General features: G+C 35.6%; 1 protein-coding gene across 1 annotated transcript in view; it reads left to right on the top strand.

Annotated features, from left to right (window-relative positions):
- Positions 1–16,566, top strand: part of LOC127414560 (F-box/LRR-repeat protein 17-like) — a 353,014-nt gene that overhangs the window by 83,061 nt on the left and 253,387 nt on the right. The gene's annotated exons all lie outside the window — the stretch shown is intronic.

The following is a 16,566-nucleotide window of genomic DNA, read 5'->3' as shown; positions in this document are numbered from 1 at the left end:
GGACACTTTTGTCCATACCGAGTGCAAATGCGAGATAATGGGGTGTAACTTCTCCGGTTAGTTTGATAGAAAGGCTTTGCAATGGCGAAATAGGGTCAAGAACTTCCAGGGAGGGGCTCTCTCAGGTGGAAGCGACCAATGAGCCAAATGTCTGAGACCGAACGCATAATAATAAGACTAAATCTTGGGTAGGCCTATGAGTAAAGTTTAACCCAACCCTAACTTTGTTGCAATGACGACGTAACTCTGAGAACCCTAAAACCCTAAAATGACCATAAAACAACGATGTAAACAACTTTACAGCTAAAAAATACAGAAGAATGAATGAAAGTGCTTTTATAAAATTATAAGCTTCACACTTCTGCCTTTAAACCCTCTGAAAATTGGCCCCATTCAATCAACATTATGCCACAAATGCTGTCGATTGAGCTTAACTTGTATTGAACCTGAAATCATCCTTTAATCAAACTTTGGAACATCAGCTGTACAGAAGACACTAAATTTAGCAGAAAATGTGTTTAGACTTTGTGCTCAGAATTTTTTCCGGTACTTATTATTTTTCAGACTTGCAAAAACAACAAAGCAGAATATACAGTTGTGCTCGTGAATGTCTAGTTTATTTAGTTTACTTGCTACTAAGTTTCTCAAATAAAACTTTGAGCCTCTTTCAAAGATTTGATACCACTAACATTGTGTTTTCTGGCAATAGAGCGCAACAGTCTGGTTCCAGAAGTAAAAATCAGCATTCAGTTTCTCCATAGGATAATTGATTTTTAACGATAGCTTATAAACCTTTAAAGACAGACCTACCGTTCGCTCCGAGGTTGTTAATCGATGGTATATGCTTCTGTTGGAGACATCAGTCCACTTTATTTCAACTTAATATTTAATGAATCGGATTTAATAGCAGAATTTGAAGAACTACACTACCCATGATCCTGAAGAGGAACATCCACCAATAAGAGTCACATCAAGAGCTCTGCAGCTCCGCCCACTCCCATGATGCACTGTGAATGACGCAATCGAGTCACACTCCCTACACTCTCAGATTACTTATCTATTTTGCAATGAACTTAAAATAGTTTATATTGTTTATATCCTTTTTTTAGATAATTATTGATACATTCTATAAACAACAACTTTAAATCAGTCGTTGCCTTTGTTTTTAATTCGATTACGTCATTTGCAGGGCATCATGATATGGTTTTTCATTTCGTCATTAAAGACATTAACCCCTTACACTCTGGTGCATTTTTGGGCTGCCAACAATTTTTTTCACACTCAAATGTAAAAGCTCACCATTCACACATACTGTGGAGTAATTGCAAAAAATTGGTCTCATTTTTCAGAGAACCCCCCAAATAATAATAATAATAAAAAAAGACTCAATTTTGTTCATAAATAATATTGTATGTGTTTACAATCTTATAATAAACAAAGCAAACAAATTTTTATTTTTTTGTTGTTTTTTTGTCCTAACTTTGTAAACATGCAATTCTGATTCTGTTCACTCTACCTCACTTTGAAAAATCTAATTTTATTCCACTAGATGGCATAAAATTGATTGATAAAATGTTATATATCATCGCAAAGGGGAGGATCTCAGCTTTCTAATGACATATAGATTGAGCTTCTAGTCCACTCAGAGGCCGAGATATTCAATGAAACAACGAGGGTGGTGCTTGAACTGAAAATTAGACTGAATGTCTATGGACGAGCACATCTGTGAGGGCTAAAATGAGTAACAGCGCCACCTACATTTCAGATCTGTATATTGTGATGGAATGCGATAGAGAAAAAAAATATTTTTTCTAGTGCTTGCTGCCATCTAGTGGAATAAAATAAGACTTTTCAAAGTGAAGTAGAGTGAACATGTTTACAAAGTTAGGACAAAAAAAAAATGTAGTTTATCATAAGATTATAAACACATACAGTATTATTTATGAAAAAGTGGAGTCTTTTTTATTTATTTGGGGGTTCTCTGAAAAATGTGACTATTTTTGCAGTTAGTCCACAGTATGTGTGAATGGTGAGATTTTACATTTGAGTGTGAAAAATTGCGGGCGGCAGCCCCAAAAATGCACCAGAGTTTAAGGGGTTAATCGGTAAAACCGATATATATCGGTCTACGTCTACTTCAGACAGTGGTCGGCCTAGACATGGGCTTGTTGTTTGAAGCTGTGATTAGGGGTGATCCACAAACCATTACCAAGATCCTCTTACATAAGACATCTTCCAATTAACCAAAGAACTGAGTTTCATCTAAACTGGTACATTCCCCATAAGACTTGATAAGCTGAGCTCAGGCTTCATTAAGAGAGGAGCTTTTGTGTGGCCCAATGAAGCTTGAGTGTCTCTCTAACTCACCTGAGAGCCCTTGCATCAGAGAGCGATAAAGCTCAGCTAATCTCCCGTCTGAAGTGAGCTTGTGTTCATTTCATGTTAAATATTAATGCAGCTCACCTGCAGCGTCGCTCGCAGCACTTTGGCCTTAATTTTTAATGGAGCAATTATAAAGGTTATACGCTGATAGTGAGCACATCGATTAGACGTTGTTGTTTCATCCTCGCTTTTATTTCTCTTCCTGCGTTTCTGTCCGTTTTATCTGAAGCTACTTAAAACATCAAGGGAAAAGAGTAAAGCAACACTGGATTAAACTAGAATTATAATGAATAAATGTGAAAAATATACATGTTTTAGATGTGCATATTACTGTAGATGCTTACAGATCACAATACCCTGTGGACGATATTAGAAATCAAATGTTTGTGGATTGAAGAAACTTTTGGTGGATCTTTAATGGAAAAGACGAGGAGATTTTTACCAGTCTGATTCAAAATGACATTACGTGGTTCCTTACGCATTTCGTGGCATTTCGTTTCAAAGTAAAACGAGGGTAGAGTCACATGGGGTAACCTCCTCATGGTCACGATTAGTGGTTCTCGCTCTCAATGGGGCGTGTGGTAAGTTGTGCGTGGATCGTGGAGAGTAGCATGAGCCTCCACATGCTGTGAGTCTCCGCGGTGTCATGCACAACGAGTCACGTGATAAGATGCGCGGATTGACGGTCTCATAAGCGGAGGCAACTGAGACTTGTCCTCCGCCACCCGGATTGAGGTGAGTAACCGCGCCACCATGAGGACCTACTAAGTAGTGGGAATTGGGCATTTCAAAATTGGCAGAAAAGTGCCCTTGATGAATGTTAGCGTGGTTAACGGGTGTCTGGTTGTGTTATTGACGTCCTTCAGTGTTTGGACAGAAACGAATATGAGTTCCAGTTCAAGATATCTGAAGCGCTGATGCTCGTTTTAAATCTTTTCCTTTCTCTCTGGCTTTTACGTGCTCAGGTTTTTACCAAGTTGGCATCGTCTGCATTTAGAGCATGTGATTAATGCACCGCTCCAGTCCTGCTGGAAAATGCCCTTGTCATAACGCCGACAGCCGAGCGAAGACACGCGAGCTTCCTGGGGCGAGCTGTCACACAGTCCGTGGTTACATGGCTAATTTTTTTTTTTTTTTTTTTTTTTAAATACATCTTTCTGTTTCTCTCAGCAGGGAAAGCTTTTAACTGTCTGATTCCCAGCTTTACTCAATAGCCACTCTTTTCAGCCTAAACGTGTATTTGAGGTTTGTTGTGTGGAAATCAGATATAAATGGTGATTATTGTGTGCTGCTACAGTATCTAGAATCGCACTGTTCATTCTTTAACCTCTCTAATCAGACGTCTTAAGTCAATCTTAAGTGGTTATTTTGCTGTTTGTTTGGGTTTTCTTCTCCGACCAAGAAAAGATCAACATTATTAACTTTTTTTGCTTGCCTGATTAACACGCTGATTAACTTGCATCGTCAAACAAAATAGCAGAAATAACTGACTGTTTCTTCAACTTCTGGCACTTTGAGCACTGTGGACTTCTAGAAAATAAAAACTTTTTTACTAGTTTATTTAATGTCTGCTAACAATGTCCAACAGTGTATGTACATGCATCACAGGAGATTTATGTCATTCAAGTCATGAAAAGTCCCACCACAGTGTCATTTCCAGCACATCTCAGACTCTGTATGTGTTTGATAGAATTCTGTGCTGGAAATGACGCTGATGGAAATGACATTTTTAATGGTTTTTCAGATATATAGGCAGACTGTTTTTGTCTGGCTAAGGCTAATTTCATAGCTAACATTTTATGTATCCTAAATACACAGTTAAATCACAGTTTGTGCACTTTTTTGCATAATTTGGCAAAATTACAGCATGATTGGAAATTATGCCCAATAAATAATAAAAAAATAATAATACAAAAAAAAAAAAACATATTTCCATTGATTGTTCTTTGCTTTGTATCATATTTCATTTCATATTTCATCTCAAGCATGCTCTTCACAGACACTTTTATCCAATTTATTAACAAGTACACTAACTAAAAAAATAATAATATTTGGACACAAAAAAAATAAATAAATAAATAAATAAATTGTGTGCTGGAAATGACGCTACAACTGTGGAACAGTCATAATTTTGTTTTAAAATGTATATAAGTAATTTTCACACAATTGCTATTGAAATGGTTTGTATTTATTTCAATCTATTTTTAGATGATCATTGTTTTAAACATGTAATAATTTGTATTTGTTTGTTTTTTTTTTATTTTATTTTTTTTATTTATTTTTTATATTGAAAGTCTGGGTCTGGGACAAGGCTAAAACAGTCAGATTTGTACATAAAAGGCATTTGAAAAGTAGCAAAAATAAATGATGAAGCAAGGTTGTTATCGTTAATGAAAACTGATACTGAGAAATTTTTTTTTTAACTAAAATAAAATAAGGTATGAATATTAGATGTAAAAAAAACTAAATGAAAACAAAAAATCTTGCTTTGACAACTAACTTAAAAAAAACAACAAAAACCCCCCCCACAAAAAACTACATTTAGTTTTTGTATTTTTAGTTTTCGTTTCATTTTCAGGGATGTAAACTACTCGCCTTTCAGATAAAGCAAACTTTTCTGATGCTAATTTGCTCAAATTGTTTGGAGAAATTTTCTTACATTTCCTCATTAAAATCTCATGAAAGGTTTACTTTAAGCTTAAGCACTTAAACAAAACATATTTAAATACAACAAACAAATCAACATAAATTATACATCTGGAACACCTGCTTTGACTTTCTCACCTTTTTCACAGCTCATGAGTTTGCATCCCTGATTTTTCACCCAAAATTATGTGAATATCAAGGAGCAATATGAACTGATCTGCAGTTCTGAAAGTTCAGATCTCGCACCACAACAAAAGGTGGAGGTGTTCGGTGCTGTCTGCTGTTGTGGTGGTGGTTGACAGAAAGCAAACGAGTGCTGTGTGGGAGTACTTTGAATATGACACAGTGACTCTAAAAAACAAATGCATCGTTGAGTTACACAATACCATCTGTGGCACCAAAATAAATGAAAAACAAAACAAAAAACAAATACATTCTCAAAAGTACATTTTTGGTAACAATTGAGGACTGTTATTGGTAATTTTTGTTTAGTTTTTCTCCCTGATTGTTTTAAATTGTGATGTTATTTTTGTTCCCTAGTTGGCAGTAATTGGAAATGCATTTATCTCAGTAGCGAAGTGGCATGTTGTGTTGCATAATAATATTATGGTTAAATCTGTATATTTGCATAATTATTACACCATCTCTGTTTAAACCCCTTAAACTTTGGTGCTGCTGCCTGCAATTTTTCACACTCATTTTTAAAATCTCACCATCCACACATACTGTGGACAAATTGCAAAACAACTCTCATTTTTCAGAGACCCCTGCATGTGTTTATAATCTTATGATAAACATAAATTAAAAAAAAAAGTCTCATTTTATTCCATTAGATGGCAGAAATCACTAGGAAAATATAATAATTTCTCTATCACATTCCAACACAATATACACATCTGAAATGTAGGTGGCGCTCTGACACATTTTAGCCCTCACAGATGTGCTCGTCCATAGACATTCAGTCTAATGTTCAGTTCAAGCACCACCCTTGTTATTTCATTGAATATCTCGGCCTCTGAGTGGACTAGAAGCTCAATCAAGGTGTCATTAGAAAGATGAGATCCTCCCCTTTGTGATTTATATATAACATTTTATCATCAATAGTCGAAAACAGATTTTTCTGATGATTTGTTTTGCATACTTTTCCTTCAGGATGTCATATTTTGTTCTGGACTTCTAAAATATAACAGATTATTCAGCCAAGCAAGCTCACAGACAAGTAAACAATTGCTAGTTTTTTAAAGAACTTCCTATGATAAAAGCAGATATAAACTTTTAAGCTATTTGGGGCTTGTAGCAGCAGTTATTGTAACATAAATGATACATTTGTATTTGATGACTTATTTGATGTGATTCTTTTGAAACTCTTTCGAATTGTGGCATTAGGGCAACAAAATAAACTATACAGTCACATTCCTGAGAATGAGATCTTTCATTTGATATATGACTTGTCCATTTATGTGCTATGTGAAGGACTTTTATTTTCATATAAATAGTTCTACCCCATTACCTATAGGGGGCGCTAATTTTCAATGCATAGGTTTTGAGGTCGTATTTTGTTATTTTAAGTAACAAATGCAGAAGTGATGGTCATCTCTGAAAAGTTGAGATTCTAAGCTTTCAGATGATACCTCATATGCCTGACTTATGTATTCGGAGACTTTAACGTTTTTGAGTGTCAGCGTTTTTCGGGATATAACGCCCCCCTTTGGACTCACCGGCGGCAAGTTTAACAGCACCACAAGAACATAAGTGTGCCATAAATTAAGTTTTACTCCATTTCTTTCAGTCTGCTGAACTACTTATATTAACATACATAAGTAAATCCCGAAAACTAAAATAACTAAAACTGAAATAAAAATAAATAATAGCTAAATTGAATTGTTTTTAATTAATAAAAACAAATTAAAATGACAAAAAGCAAACAAGAAAAATACTTGAACTAAAACTGGAATTCAAATGAAAATTGAAAATAGTATAAAAAATCAATAAAAAAAATACTATAATTACATTGTGATGGAGACCTGATAAAAAGTTTTCTTTAAATCAATTTCAATGTGACCTTCATATAACACAAAGTAAAAAGTAAAAATCTGTTTTAAAAAAATTAATAAAAATCAACCCCTACACCCTGAAAGTGCCCGAAGTTGAAGAAACACACAGTTATTGTTTTCAAACAGGTTTCATTTTAACATCAGTATTTCAACATTTTAAGTTGTTTGTTGTTTTATGAAATTATTTGGTTTTTTTTCCATGATAAATATCCTCATTTGATAAACCAGATACAGTTGTGCTCAAAAGTTTGCACACCCTGGCAGAAATTGTGAAATTTTGGCATTGATTTTGAAAATATGACTGATCATGCAAAAAACTGTCTTTTATTTAAGGATAGTGATCATATGAAGCCATTTATTATCACATAGTTGTTTGGCTCCTTTTTAAATCATAATGATAACAGAAATCACCCAAATGGCCCTGATCAAAAGTTTACATACCCTTGAATGTTTGGCCTTGTTACAGACACACAAGGTGACACACACAGGTTTAAATGGCAATTAAAGGTTAATTTCCCACACCTGTGGCTTTTTAAATTGCAATTAGTGCCTGTGTATAAATAGTCAATGACTTGTACTGTTCAATCACTTATTAAGAAGTGGAAAATTCAGGGATCTCTTGATACCAAGCCAAGGTCAGGTAGACCAAGAAAGATTTCAGCCACAACTGCCAGAAGAATTGTTCGGGATACGAAGAAAAACCCACAGGTAACCTCAGGAGAAATACAGGCTGCTCTGGAAAAAGACGGTGTGGTTGTTTCAAGGAGCACAATACGACGATACTTGAACAAAAATGAGCTGCATGGTCGAGTTGTCAGAAAGAAGCCTTTACTGCGCCAATGCCACAAAAAAGCCCGGTTACAATATGCCCGACAACACCTTGACACGCCTCACAGCTTCTGGCACACTGTAATTTGGAGTGACGAGATCAAAATAGAGCTTTATGGTCACAACCATAAGCGCTATGTTTGGAGAGGGGTCAACAAGGCCTATAGTGAAAAGAATACCATCCCCACTGTGAAGCATGGTGGTGGCTCACTGATGTTTTGGGGGTGTGTGAGCTCTAAAGACACGGGGAATCTTGTGAAAATTGATGGCAAGATGAATGCAGCATGTTATCAGAAAATACTGGCAGACAATTTGCATTCTTCTGCACGAAAGCTGCGCATGGGACGCTCTTGGACTTTCCAGCATGACAGTGACCCTAAGCACAAGGTCAAGTTGACCCTCCAGTGGTTACAGCAGAAAAAGGTGAAGGTTCTGGAGTGGCCATCACAGTCTCCTGACCTTAATATCATCGAGCCACTCTGGGAAGATCTCAAACGTGAGGTTCATGCAAGACGACCAAAGACTTTGCATGATCTGGAGGCATTTTGCCAAGAGGAATGGGCAGCTATACCACCTGCAAGAATTTGGGGCCTCATAGACAACTATTACAAAAGACTGCACGCTGTCATTGATGCTAAAGGGGGCAATACACAGTATTAAGAACTAAGGGTATGCAGACTTCTGAACAGGGGTCATTTCATTTTTTTCATTGTTGCCATGTTTTGTTTTATGATTGTGCCATTCTGTTATAACCTACAGTTGAATATGAATCCCATAAGAAATAAAAGAAATGTGTTTTGCCTGCTCACTCATGTTTTCTTTAAAAATGGTACATATATTACCAATGCTCCAAGGGTATGCAAACTTTTGAGCACAACTGTAATTCCAATGTTTGGTTAAGGATCTGTCTCTGTCTTTGGTTCATTAGTTGTTTAGTGTTCCGTCCCTCCCCAAACTCATTTCAATCCCTCTTCCGTATGTTTTTCCATTAATAATTCATCTCCAAAATGATTTATATTTTACGCCTACACACTAAAGCTCGTAGCAGACAATAGATATAAATTAATCAGACTGTTTTTGCATGAGACAATATATCAATTGCCCATATTTCCGTTTCTCTCCTTTTCTATACGGCTAATGAATGCAGCAATGATTTAAAGCTCAACATGAAATCAAAATTGACAATTTACTTTCTTAAAACGCCTGATTTTATTATGTTCATCAGTCAATTTCAGTCAATTCATGCTATTCCAAAGGTTTAAAAAAATGCCTGTTTGATCACAGACCTAGAAATTGTGCAGAATGTAATATATTTTTTTATGAATTAACATTTTATAGTTTTAGTTCCTTTGTTTTAATTAGAGTTTGAATCCTAGATTTTCAATGTAATGGTAATATTAGACTTATTATATAGACTTCTATAAAGCTGTTTAGTGATGCACATCATGTTTTTAATTATTTGAGAAATTTTCTTAAATATACCATAAAATTCAGACAGCATTTTAGTGTCCATGTGCACTGTTTTACAATAGTTTTTATATTTAAACATGCACTAGAGGGGCAACTTTAACTCAGTGTTTTTTCAGCATCTCGATCAGGACCGGCACATATTAAGTTCTCGAGACCCCTTTTTCTGTTCTATGCGATGCATCTTTTTTGTTTTTGTTTTTGAGCTGGGCTGCGTTCAGTTTGAACGGTCCCTAAGAATCGACTCTTTTGTTTTAATGCTGTATGGAAGTCTGTCTCTCATGAAGAATGCATCATGCTACTGTTTATTTAAGCTGTTTTACACACTATCAAGGTCAAACAGCTCGGTATCTGCTCTCACGAGAGGGTTCGTGTAGTGGTACGCAGCGGTGCGCCGGCTGAAATCACGTTTTATGGCTTCTGTTGTCTCTCCTGTTTCTCCAGTGTTTGTTAAACACCTCCAGAAGGCGTCAAAGCTGCTCTCGCCTACTGAGCTTCAAGTCCTGGTGTCCCATATCGATTTAGATTTGTGCTTAATGCAGTTGAGTTCAGGCAGCAGCTCTGGAACACTGAAAATGTCAGATAAATTGGCAGGCACAAAAGTAGCATTTTGCCCTACGGCATTAAGAGGAATTCCAGGGTAAAATGACACTCGTTGTCTCTCCTTGTGTTGTTGTGTGCGAGCAGATGCTTTTGTCTGAATCTATTTCCACAAACATGAAGTTTGACTTTCGTCACATCCTGCTCATTCAGCATACAACCCATATCAGATCACTTTTCAGGGCACTTATTAGAGAACTAGAGCTTTCGGTGCCGATCCACACCCTTTTGACACTTTAAAATAAGGTTATATTTTTTATGTTAGTTAACATGAACTAACAATGAACGATACATTTACATCACTTATTAATCTTTGCTAATATTAAATGCAACATATACTAATACTTTTTTAAATTATAATTTATATGTGCTAACATTAGTTAATACATTATGAACTGACTTTTAAATAAACATGAACTAAGATTAATAAATACTTTTAACATCAAATATTTTAATATACTAAAGAAATAACTGTATAATTTATACAAATTTAGCTCTGGTCATATAATAAAATAAGGGTATATGATTTCCTTTTCAGGCTTCAAAAACGTATGAATAACAATCAAATATAAAATATAAAAGTATACATTTTTAAATAATTAAAATAATATTTTAATTATCAAAATATTTCTAAATATCTAAAATATATCTCTCGTATTTGTCAGATTTAGTCTTGAACCATTTTAACAGTTTTTTTTTTCTTTTGTGTGTTTTGTAACCTAGCTAACCTGTATTTTATTTTATTTTAATTTAAATTTAATTATTTTATTTAATAAAAAAAATAAAAAAACGAAAACACTGTAATAAGTTGTAAACAGTTTCCGCTAGTTCTCACAATCGCGCAAACATACAACAGAATCAATTATTACTACAGTATTATTACCGTAATTTTTATTATGGCCAATAAGCGATATGTTAGCCAAAAATATAAATTGTTATTATTTAGTCTGTTGTTAAAAAAAAAAAAAAAAAGTGTTTACAATGAATGTTCAATCTAGATTTTTTTTATACTTGTGTAAGACCTTTTTAATGTATGATAGAAAAGTTGGAAAACACTGTAAACAGCGGTAAACCGTTTCCGCTAGTACTCGCGATGGCGCAAATGCACAACGGACCAATTATTACAATGAGAAAAGGAACTGTTCTTCTTATAAACAGTAAAATTTGCCGAATTTTAAATCTGTAGTACTCACGATGGTGTAAACGTACAATAGAATCAACAATGTGGAATTAATTTTAGTAATAATTTTAACTATGATCAGTAAGCAATACGTTGGTCAAAAATTTAAATCTTTATTCTTTTGTCTGTTGTTTAAAGAAGTGTTCACGATTACGAGTTGATCTAGAATTTTTTTATACTTGCGTAAAATCAGACACTGAAACATTTTAATGTACTAGAGAAAAATCGTAAGACACTGTAAACTGTAGTAAGCCGTTTCCGCTATACTCGCGATGCCGCAAATGTATAATGAAACCAAAAACCACAATGTGAAAAGAGACTTTTTTAGTAATATTTTTTTTTACTAATTATTAGTTTTTTTTATAATGTATCATACTTGAGTAAAATTTGACATCGAAACATTTTAATGTAAGATAAAAATTCAGAAAACACTCGGTAAACAGTTTCTGCCAGTACTTGCGTTGTTGCAAACGCACAACAGAATCAAATGTGGCAATGTGAAAAGAGGTTACGTCTACTTTAATCCGGATACGTTTGGAAACTGTTTTCATATTCTAAACGCTCTGTGTCCACACTGCCGTTTTCAAGCATTTTCCAAAAGTTGCTCGTCAACACTGAAACGTATGATAATGCTTAAATCCCCTTACTGCGCATGCGAAAAATCGCCATTGCATGTACGGTCTAAAACTCAATTGGCCTCATGTTCCGTCGCTGGACACCAATTCCGAGTAAACTTCCCGTCGCCTTTAAAAGAATGCAATGTGAAGGTAGTACAAAGTAACATTTAACAAATACGTCATTGTTTTCGGATATATCCAACCCTCTATGGTCATGTTGGAGAAAGAATCATCATTGGCTTTTTTGTTTTTACTTGCCAGACTTTTGATGACATGTAAGCGTAATGCAACTGAAAAAGATATTAAGAGAAAGGCCTCTTCATATATATGACTTCACGCAATATAGTATATTGTACATTTAATTTTTTTATTTTTTTATTTTTTTCTCCCTAATTTGGAATGCCCGATTCCCAATGCGCTCTAAGTCCTCGTGGTGGCGTAGTGACTCGCCTCAATCCGGGTGGCGGAGGATGAATCTCAGTTGTCTTGAGACCGTCAATCCGCGCATCTTATCACGTGGCTTGTTGAGCGCGTTACCGCGGAGACATAGCGCGTGTGGAGGCTTCACTCTATTCTCCACGATCCTCGCACAACTTACCACGCACCCCACCGAGAGTGAGAACCACATTATAGTGACCACGAGGAGGTTACCCCATGTGACTCTACCCTCCCTAGCAACCAGGCCAATTTGGTTGCTTAGGAGACCTGGCTGGAGCCACTCAGCACACCCTGGATTTTATACTCACGACTCCAGGTGTGATAGTCAGCGTCTTTACTCGCTGACCTACCCAGGCTCCTTTTACATTTTATTTGTATATTTCGCCTTATCATTTTAATCACATTTTAGCTTTTTAAAAATGTACAAATTTCACATGATATTAATTTATATGATGTCATGAAATTGCATTTTTAATAATGATACAAGCTCTTGTCAATGTTTGAAATTTCATACACATTTTTAACTAAATAAATTCACCTAATAACCTAATAATGAAAATTAGGACTGTCACGATTATGAAATTTGGCTGATGATTAATTGTCAAACAAATAATTGCGATTATGACGATTGATTGATTGTTTTGGGTCTTTCATGAATATGATGATTAATTATCATACAAACTGTCACTATGTGTGCTTCATGCACACAACAAAGTCATTTATACAAATTTAGCTTGGGTCATATAATAAAATAAGGGTATATGATTTCCTTTTCAGGCTTCAAAAATGTATGAATGACAATTAAAATATAAAATATAGAAGTATATATTTTTAAATAATTAAAATAATATCTCTCTCGTATTTGTCAGATTTTTTTTTTCTTTTGTGTGTTTTGTAACCTAGCTAACCTGTACAGGTATTTATTTTATTTTATTTTATTTTTTATATATTTTAGTAAAATATTTCTGCCTTAAATTCTTCACATTCACACATTATTTTAAGGCTCTCCGATTAACTCACAAGCTTTTATTTCTCATGACGGAAGACTTTGAAATTCATTTTCTTGCATTTTATGATCCCCACAGAAATAGAGTAGATAGTTGCTTTATGTCATTAACACTTCGTGAATGAACCCGCAGTGACAACGTACATACATTTGCCATTACACGGTCATTAAATTAAAGTGAAAATGGTGCGCTTTGCGTTCACTATTAAATTAGAGAAGCGGTTCATCTTCTCTCGCACTCAAGAAAGCTGGTGGTGTTTCATGAGACACTCTGAGTTCAACTGAATGAGACACAAACGCGTTTTCATGAGACACAGCAGGCAGGGAAAGACGAGGCTGAATCCACCGTCTTAATCACCTGCTTTTTATTCAGTATAAGGGTCTCGGTGCTTCGACACTACACAGCTCAATTCACCCAGTGAAATGTTAATATTTACTCGCCAGTGGCTAATAACAGACATATTTTAGTCACATAACGCAAAATTTACTTGATTATGCAAGTGATTTACTTGCGATGTAGAGGGCTGATATCCGTTTTCCCAGTCCACACTACAACGTGAAGACACATTTTCAATTTTATCCACTTGGGAGAGCGTTTTCGCTGACAAAAATGGCGTCTCAGTGTGGACGGATGGCCAAAACGAAAAGAGACAGATGCGTTTTCAAACGAAAACGCATTAGTGTGGATGTTGCCTTAGTACTTTGAAATGTGGAATAGAAAATGTTTCTAGTTTGATTTGGAATAAATAAGCTCTGACAATAGCAGCTTCCAATATCATCACGTTTTTGACTGATCATTGAAGAACAATGCTAATACCGATATACTGTGTACATCTAGTTTTAGATGCTTCAATAGATGTTTCATGATTCTGAGATTTGATTAAATCGAATATTTGTATTTTTACTCATAATGTGACTGCGGTGTAATGCAGCTCTCTCGAGCGCTCTGGCGTCTCTTGAATTTTGAAAAAGATAAACAAAAACACACTGTCACCTTGTGATGTTTTAACAATGCGGTGAGTGTACACTCTCCATGAATGCATGCCTCCTCAGGCCGTGTGTAAGGCGCACGCTTCCTTGCACTTGTGCGTACTATTTCTTAAGGCAGTAGCTGGTGTGTATGTGTGTGTTTGCCTGCTGTGGGTCCCTCCAGTTGCATCAAAGCGGACACAGGGGCCGTATCAATGTCTTAACCCCGCTCCATTAATAATGTGCTGTAAATAAATCAGGGCCTCTGAGCCAGCTAAACATCTCTTCCAGCCCCTCATGGGAACTGCTGCTCCAATCAGCAGAAAAGCCCCGTTAATAATATATCTCCACCATACTGTCCGCCTCTAAACTTCCTGCACACTTTCAGGATTCTTCCCTTTAACAGATGCTGATCCGTTCTGAGTTACAGTACGAGCTTTGACAAATTTAACCAGTCGTTTCTTGTTTCTACTTTGCAATATGAGCACCTTTGTTTTAAAGGAGTCAGCTTTGAATGTGAATGTAGCCGGTGGGTAGATAGTGAATATTAATCTCGATATTAATGATCAGTGCTATATGGTTAAAGGGGCCGTGACATTTTTTATTAATTTAATATTTTCCTTGAGGTTCACTTATATTATTAGTTGGGTATGGGGCGATATATTGAATTTTGATATATTGCAAACCAAAAAAATGACGAACCGTATCGTGGCAAAACTCGATATGTTGAAATTTGCAACATTGTTTTCAGTCAATGTGATCATAAATGAAATGACCCGACAAACATCTTAATCTCTCTATCACTTGATTTTACCCCTACTGCACTTTTATCTACACAGGGTTCACACAAGGTCCTTAAAGTGCTTGAATTTAGCTTTTAGAAATTTAAGAACTGGAATACCTGGAAAATCACCTTGTTTTGATGAAAAGTGCTTGAGATTAAAACAGATCGTTTCCTCCGTATAATGTGTGTCCATCAAAGATGAGGCGTACTCCACTTTTAAGAAATATTCATTTTAATCTCACACAGCGTGGATGCGCTAAATAAACCGAGAGATTCTCATTAATGTTCGCTGAACTGGAACAATGTGAGCCGCTCGTTGAACTCTTAAAGTGACAGTAACCTTTTTAGCATTTCTTATACAAATGAATGTAAACTCAGTGTTATTACTTGTAAATTGTACATAATATTTCAAACAGTGATAGCTCATATCATTTTTATATATAAAATTTCACGATGTAATATTAATTCATATAATGTATAATTTTTGTATTTTTACAAAGTTATATTTTTATTCTAATAGAAAATATACAGTTGAAGTCAGAAATGTACATACACTTAGGTTGATTTAACCACTCCACAGATTTCATATTAGCAAACTATAGTTTTGGCAAGTCTACTTTGTGCATGACACAAGTAATTTTTCCAACAATTGTTTACAGACAGATTGTTTCACTTTTAATTGACTAAATTGCAATTCCAGTGGGTCAGAAGTTTACATACACTAAGTTAACTGTGCCTTTAAGCAGCTTGGAAAATTCCAGAAAATGATGTCAAGCCTTTTGGCAATTAGCCAATTAGCTTCTGATAGGAGGTGTACTGAATTGGAGGTGTACCTGTGGATATATTTTAAGGCCTAGCTTCAAACTCAGTGCCTCTTTGCTTGACATCATGGGAAAATCAAAAGAAATCAGCCAAGACCTCAGAAAAAAAATTGTGGACCTCCTCAAGTCTGGTTCATCCTTTGGAGCAATTTCCAAACATCTGAAGGTACCACGTTCATCTGTACGAACAATAGTACGCAAGTATAAACACCATGGGACCACGCAGCCATCACACCGCTCAGGAAGGAGATGCATTCTGTCTCCTAGAGATAAACGTAGTTTGGTGCAGAAAGTACAAATTAATCCCAGAACAACAGCAAATAACTTGTGAAGATGCTGGAGGAAACAGGTAGACGAGTATCTATATCCACAGCAAAACGAGTCCTATATCGACATAACCTGAAAGGCTGCTCATCAAGGAAAAAGCCACTGCTCCAAAACTGCCAAAAAAAATCCAGACTACAGTTTGCAAGTGTACATGGGGACTAAGATCTTACTTTTTGGAGAAATGTCCTCTGGTCTGATGAAACAAAAATGTAACTGTTTGGCCATAATGACCATCGTTATGTTTGGAGGAAAAAGGGTGAAGCTTGCAAGCCGAAGAACATCATCCCAACCATGAAGCATGGGGGTGGCAGCATCATGTTGTGGGGGTGCTTTACTGCAGGAGGTACTGGTGCACTTCACAAAATAGATGGCATCATGAGGAAGGAAAATGATGTATGTGGATATATTGAAGCAACATATCAAGACATCAGCCAGGAAGTTAAAGCT

The sequence above is a fragment of the Myxocyprinus asiaticus genome, chromosome 24 (assembly GCF_019703515.2).
Source record: "Myxocyprinus asiaticus isolate MX2 ecotype Aquarium Trade chromosome 24, UBuf_Myxa_2, whole genome shotgun sequence".
Lineage (NCBI taxonomy): Eukaryota > Metazoa > Chordata > Actinopteri > Cypriniformes > Catostomidae > Myxocyprinus > Myxocyprinus asiaticus.
Note: the sequence above shows the minus strand (reverse complement) of the source record. Positions and strands in the feature narration are given on the sequence as shown.